Source organism: Sorex fumeus, unplaced genomic scaffold, assembly GCF_029834395.1.
Source record: "Sorex fumeus unplaced genomic scaffold, SorFum_2.1 ptg000041l, whole genome shotgun sequence".
Lineage (NCBI taxonomy): Eukaryota > Metazoa > Chordata > Mammalia > Eulipotyphla > Soricidae > Sorex > Sorex fumeus.
The window spans coordinates 8,600,305-8,607,629 of record NW_026606098.1 but is presented as its reverse complement, the minus strand read 5'-3'; positions in this window follow the sequence as shown (position 1 = coordinate 8,607,629).

The following is a 7,325-nucleotide window of genomic DNA, read 5'->3' as shown; positions in this document are numbered from 1 at the left end:
GCGTCGGGTCAGGGGAGGGGGCTCGCGCGGAGACCCGCGTCGCTGCGAACCGCTCCCGCCGCCTCAATCCGTGGCCCGCGAAGAGCGTCGCGCGTCCGCGCGCCTCCTTCAAATAGCCGGCCCGCCCTCCTGCCAATCACAGCCAACGCTCCTGGGCGGTCCGAGCGCGCTCTCCGCCAATCGCAAAGCGCCGCTCGGAGCGCGCCCGGGCCTCGCGGACCAGACCGCCGCGCGCCGTCTCCGAGGAAGGCGGGCCCAGAGCTCGGCTACTTTGGGAGTTCTCCGGGAACCAATCCCCAGCGTCTCCGACTCGGTTGTCCCAACGAGGGTGGGGTAGTCAGAGCGCAGGGCTCTTCTTGGCCAATCCCGGGAGTTCCCGCACGGACTTGGCCCACCCCTTCACCCCGCCCTTCCGGAAAGCGTGTTCGGCGGAGGGCAGCGCCACCAACCGCCGAGCGGTGGCGCGCGGCGCCCGCTTAAGAGGGCGGGAAAGGCGGTGTTCGAACCCCTGGTGATTGGCAGACGTCAGTGGGGGGGGGGGGGAGGAAACCGGGATTTCTTGAGAGATGACTTGTCCGCGGCAGGGCGGGAGGAGAGGAAAGCAAAGGCTGGGGATTGGTGGGAGAGAAGCGGAAGTCGGCCAAGCGGCTCGGTGGAGCCCCGGTCAGAGAAAGGAATAGCGGTCCTTATCCCAGTGTGGGGCAACAGGTGAGCGGTCCCCGCAATTTCTGCCCTGGGAGCTTTCGAGCGACCGGAAGCGGGGATCGGATGTGAACGCTTGTGAACGTTTGACACAACACCCCGCTCTGGGGGGAGACGTCGGCGGCGGCGGCGCGCCTGTACCCGACCGAATCCACCACGGCGCCCTGCTGGAATCTCGTCCACTCACCGCGTCTGCTGCGTCTGCCGCTTGTTCTCCCCGGGCCTGGGCCGCGAGCCTTTACCCGCTGCTCTGCCCACCGCGACCACACGCCCGCTCCGTGCTCACCCCTGGCGGTGCTCAGGGCTTCCTCCTGGCTCTGCGCTTCGGAGTCACTCCTGGTGAGGCTCGGGGGAACACCGAAGTACCGGCAATCAGACTTGGGTCGACTGTGTGGAAGGCAGGTGCCTTGCCCGCTGTACTAGCTCTCGAGAGCCCAGTCTTTGCAGAGGACGGAGAGAAAGGGGCCACGGTGACACACGAAAATGGATGATTCCGTGTTTGCGTCCATTGGCTCGGGGTGGGGGGTGGCGGCTGGGTTGTGCCCAGCAGTGCTTGGGTGCCTATCCCTGGCATCTTGAGCCTCCTGAGGCAATGCATTTTTAAGGGGTGTCATGACTCGCATTAGTTAACTTTGGTGGGGGGCACATCTGGTGCTGCACTCTTAGCATGCTCAGAGAACCATATAGGATGCCCAGGATAGATCCTGGGTCGGTAACATACAAGGCATAAGTTCCACCACTGTACTATTGCTTTGGCCCCAGATTAAAAAAAAGACAGAACAAAAATACAGGGTGGCAGAGAGATTGCACAGTGGTAAGGCGCTTCCCTTACTCATGGCAGATCCAGGTTTGATCCTAGGCACCCCGTAAAGTCCCTTGAGCCTACGGAGAGTGATCCCTGAGCAAGCCAGGTATGGCTCAAAATAGGAAATTTCTGGGCCCGATGGACTAGAGCACATACATTGCTCTGATCGACCCCTCAGCACCACATGGGTACCCTGAGCACTCAGTGGACCTGAGGCCACCTGGGATGGATGAGCTCCCACGGTGTCTTTGGTTTGGTTCTGAAGGGGACCAGAGCCCTGGCATTGTACTGTTCCACCCACATCACCGAGCCTAGCGTTTCCAGGAATTATTCCTGAGCCCAAGCACTGCTTTGGACCCCAAAAAATTCCAAAGTGAAAAAGAAATGAGGCCCCAGAGAGAGTTCGAGGGCCTGGAGTCTAACCCCCCTGCACACCAGAAAAACTCCCCTCCCCCACTCTGATGCAGGTTGGCTGCAAGAGCATCCAAGAGGGCCTTGTATGCGGCTGACCAGGTTTGATCCCCGGCATCCCATAGGTCCCCCAAATACCACCAGGATGATTTCTGAGCACAGACCCAGGAGTAACCTCTGAGCAGCATTGGCTGTGGCCCCAAATCCCACCCTCGCCCCCTAAATTGCTTATTGCTGAATAAAGGTAAAAGGTAAAGGCCCTCCCGTTGATCGTCGATTTGCTCCAGCGGGCCCAGTAACGTCTCCATTGGAGACTTTGTTGTTACTGTGTCTGAATTGCTGAATACATCCTGGTTATGTCCGATGTGCTGGTGGTGCCAAAGCGCCCACAACATTGGGATTGATTTCTGTCTGTCTTATTAAACAGGCTCCTTCTGCCTCAGCTGATTTTTAAAATATTTTTTTGGGAGCGGGGTTTGGCGGTGCTTAGGGGTTAGTCCTGGCTCTGCACTCAGGACTCACCACTCCTGGTGGTGCTCAGGGGACCCTTTGGGAATGCTGGGGTTCCAACCCAGATCAGCTTGCAAGGCAAGTCTGGCTTTTTTTTTTTTTTTTTTTGCATCATACCTGGCGATACACAGAGGTTACTCGTGGCTCATGCACTCAGGAATTACTCCTGGCAGTGCTTGGGGGACCATATGCTGGGACTCAAACCCAGGTCGGCCGCATGTAAGGCAAACTCCCTACCTGCTGTACTATCGCTCCAGCCCCCTCTGGCTTTTTTTCTCTCTCTTTTTTTTTTTTTTTTTTTGCATTTTGGGTCACACCCGGTGATGCACAGGGGTTACTACTGGCTCATGCACTCAGTGATTACTTCTGGCGGTGCTCATCGGACCATATGGGATGCTGGGAATCAAACCTAGGTCGGCCGCTTGCAAGGCAAACGCCCTGCCCACTGTGCTATCACTACAGCCCCACCTCTGGCATTTTTTTTAACCTGGAACTCCCCTTGCCCCAAGCTTTCACCCCTGAAGCTCAATGTCCCTGTATTAAGTCAGCAGCATGGGGTCAGGTCTGGGTTCCAACCTCATGTACCTCCAAAGAAGCCTTCCCTGGGGACCTCCACTGCCTCTGCCTCTGACCCCATTCACAGTCACATTCGAAGCAGCTACCATGACACTGGCCACTTCCTCCCCTTTGCTGCTTTCCTGAGCTCAGCCCTTAGTCTGCATGTTTGGGGGGCCAAGTGTCTGTCCTATACACCATGGCCTGGATTCGATCACCAGCACCCCAGGTGGTTCTTCTTCCCAAGCCCCGCCAGGAGTGGGTTTTTTTTTTTTTTTTTTTTTTTTGCATTTTGGGTCACACCCAGTGATGCAGAGGGGTTACTCCTGGCTTTGCACTCAGAAATTTCTCCTGGTGGTGCTCAGGGGACCATATGGGATGCTGGAAATCGAACCCGGGTCGGCCGTGTGCAGGGCAAATGCCCTACCTGTTGTACTATTTCTCCAGCCCGCCAGCAGTGGTTCTGGAATGCAAAACCAGGAGTCAGCCCTGAGCACAGCCAGGTGCAGTTGCGAGGCAGGGGTTGGGGAGGGGCCCCAGAGGCAAACAGCTTATGCTTGTAACAATTGCAAGGCAGGGCCAGCAGATAGCACAAGATGCTGCTTAGACTTTGTAATGCTGGAGACCAGCCAAGTCCCTGGTATTACATGGTCCCCAAGCACCAGGTCCCTGAGCTCTGAGCCAGAAGTCACCCCTAAGTACTGAGTGTGCACAGGGTGTGTCCCCTCCCTTTCCCCCCTTGAAAGCAAAACCCCCTCTAAAGAAAAAAAAAGAAGGTAGATCAACTGGTTTGAAAATAACATAATAAAGCGTTGATTGGTACAATTGACGCATTGTCAGTGTGTTGATTCAGTGCAGTGTGGAATGTGGGCTTAGCAACAAAGTAGCTCCTGGTGTCTGGGAACTGGGTGTCTCACCCAAACCCTAGCAACTGGGGACGGGGGGATGGGGTGTTTCTCACCCAAACAGGGCCTCTAGTCCGTCTAGCCCCAGAGAGAATCAGGCATAAACAGACACACAGAGTTTTTTGTTCGTTTTTCTTTTTGGGCCACACCCTGCTATGCACAGTGGTTTACTTCTGGCTTTGCACTCAGGAATTACTCCTGGCCGTGCTCAGAGAACCATCTGGGATGCTAGAATTGAACCCGGGTTGGCCACGTGCCAGGTAAATGCCCTTCCTGCTATACTATCACTCCAGCCCGTTTTTGCTTTGTTTGGGAGTCAGACCCAGTACTGCTGGAAGCACTTACCCTGTGGAATTCTGGGGAACTGGGGCTCCCATACAAAACCCAGCCCAGTGTGCTCCATGGCTCCCTGGTCCCAGGCGCTGGTCCTGGAGCTGTCCTCTGCACCGGCTCAAGAATGACCCCTGGCTGTACCCAGGGAACCTTTGGGCGGGGGTAACCTGCAGTAAGGCAAGTGCCTTCTCTTGGTTCTGTCTCTGGCTCCTGCCTTTTTTTTTTTCCTGAAAAATACAGCAAGTTGGCTCAGTTTGCTCATCCAGGAACCCAGGGCTCATTCCCTGGCTTTACATGGCCCCCAGCACACTGTCAAAGGTCACCCAAAGTCACATGACATGACCACTCCGGAGCCAAGTCCGCGGTAAAGGGAACCCCACAGCGCCCTCCTTCCAGTGGAATGGGGGCTGACAATGGCCACCCTGGTCAGAAGGGAGACAGCCTTCTCTGGGGGTGTGGAGAATAGTCAGCGGCAGCTCGGATCTCTTACCAGGAAATCCTCCCAGGTCCAGAGTTCAAAGTTCAATCCCCAAATCCAGGGCATCGCAGAGCAGGAGCCCTGCACTCTGCCAGCTCTGCTGTCGGTCATCTCCCACTCCCAGGATGTCCATGCCACTGTGGGTGTCCCACCTCAACAAGAAATATATATATGGTCACGGTCACGGTCCTCCCGTTGTTCGATTTGCTCGAGCGGGCCCAGAAATGTCTCCATCATGAGACTTGTTGTTACTGTGTTTGGCATATTGAATACGTCACGGGTAACTTGCCATGCGGGCGAGATACTCTCGGTAGCTTGCTGGGCTCTCTGAGAGGAGCGGAGGAATCGAACTTGGGTCGGCCATGTTGGCCGCTTGTAAGGCAAACGCCCTACCGCTGTGCGATCGCTCCAGCCTATATATATATATATATATATATATATATATATATTTGCTTTTTGTTTGGGTCACACCCGGCAATGCACAGGGGTTACTCCTGGCTCTGCACTCGGGAATTACACCTGGCAGTGCTCAGGGGACCCCATGGGATGCTGGGAATTGAACCCGGGTTGGCCGCGTGCAAGGCAAATGAATCAACAAGGAATTAAGGGAGGGTGTTTGACTTGCACCCGGCAGACCCGGGTTCGGTCCTCAGTATGCCATATGGTCCCCCCAGCACCGCCAGGAATAACGCTGGGTGTGACCCAAAATGAAAAAAAAAAGGTATTAAGGGAAAGGTGGGGCCAGAGAGATAGTGATTGCATTTGCCTTGCATTTGCTGACACAGGTTCGATCCCTGGCATTCTTGATGATCCTCCCCACCCCTGACCCCAGTACCGCCCTGTGATTTTTAAGTGCAGAACCAGGAGTAACCCCTGAACATCGGTGGGACAAGCCCCAAAGCAAAAATCAACAACAAAAAAAGAGAAATAGGGGGCAGGAGCAATTGTACAGTGGGTAGAGAGTTTGCCTTACACGTGGCCGACCAGGGTTCAATTCCCAGCATCCCATATGGTCCCCCAAGCACCGCCAGGGAGTAATTCCCAAGTGGCGAGCCAGGAGTAACCCCTGTGCACTGCTGGGTGTGACCCAAAAAGGAAAAAAGAAATAGGAGTCGGAGCACTAGTATGGCACTTGCCTTGCACATGGCTGGCCTGGTTCAATTCATAGCTTCCCGTTAGGTCCCCCCCCCCGCAGTGATCCCTGAGAGTAGTGGGGCCAGGAGTCAGCCCTGAGCACCACCGGTGTGGCCCCAAAAACAAAAAAATAAGGAAGAAAACAAGACCATGGCAAAGCCCAAGGCTGGACTCCCAACACCCAGCAGCAATACTGGGGACCGAATGAAATGCAAAAAAGTGGAAAGAGGTGGGGGCGTGGCCTTCCAGTGCAGGTGTAAGTTTGGCGGTGGGCGTGCGTGGCTCCCCCCAGGTGTGAATTGGCGGAGAATGGGCCGTGGGAGAATGGGGGCGTGGCCTTCCTTGCAAAGTGATTGAGCTCCGCCCTTAGCCCTGCCAGGCCTCCGGGTTGAAACAGGTGCGATATATCCAGAAAACTTTTCTCCAGGGACAGGCCTGACACGCTCCCTTCTAACAACTCAACCAGCAGCCTGGGGTCCTCTGGCAAGGCCCAAGGCACGTGGATGTGCGGACGCCTCCGTTTTCCCGCTGCTCAAGGGCCCTCTGATTGACCCCAGCGAGGGCACAGCGCTCTGGGGCAGGTCAGCACGCCTGGATTCCCTCATCCACAATGAGTCACACAGCTCTCATCATTCCAAGAAATCTTAATTTCTTTATTGTTTGATTTTCATCGACTCAGCAATTTTTTTAAACTTTTTGTTTTTTTCTGAAACGTTCTTGTTGTTATGAGCCTTTTTGTTTTGTTCTCGTTAAATGCACTCGACCCAAAATTGGTTTGGCATATCGAAAAGGAGACGGAAGAGATTGGGGGGAGTGGTGGGGGCGGAGGAGGCCCGGATGGACAGAGGGAAGTTGGGGTGGGAAGCGAGGAGGAACAGAGACAGCAAGAAGGGAGGCTGGAAGGAGGCGAGACACAGGGAGGGGAAAACCAACATGATAAAGGAAAACTGAAAGAAAAGAAAACCACCCAGAGAAAAAAGATCAGGTTGAAAAAGCAAATGAATCCAGGAGCCCAAGGGGGAGCAGAGGAAGCAGAGACCCTTCTCTCTCGTCCATCCCCCGCTGAGGTGGGGTGTCAAGGCACCAGGTCTGGTCAGGATGGGGGGGGGACACCTGGGCACTGGGGGCTTTTGCACTGAACAGCAGTGGTGACCAGCCCCACCAGGGGGCCTTGCCACAAAGCGCCAAGGTTGGGGTCCACCTAGGAACCCAGTCCCCACTACTTGGAGACAAGAGGCAGATGTTCCTGTGCCCGCAGCCCCCAGCTGGGTGGGGGGGGGGGGCACTGATGCTGGGCCGGGTCAGCCGCTTGCTGAGCTCTAACTTTGCGGAGGGACCGCCTCCCACCCCCTCTGCTCCAGACCTCCAGCCTGGCGGTGACTCCTAGGAGGAAGCTGCCGGCTCTGGAGCCCGCCGCCGCGCCGCGCGGAGCAAACAAGCGTCTTTGGTCTGACCCTACTCCCCTGACTGCTGGCACCAGCCGGCCCCGCTC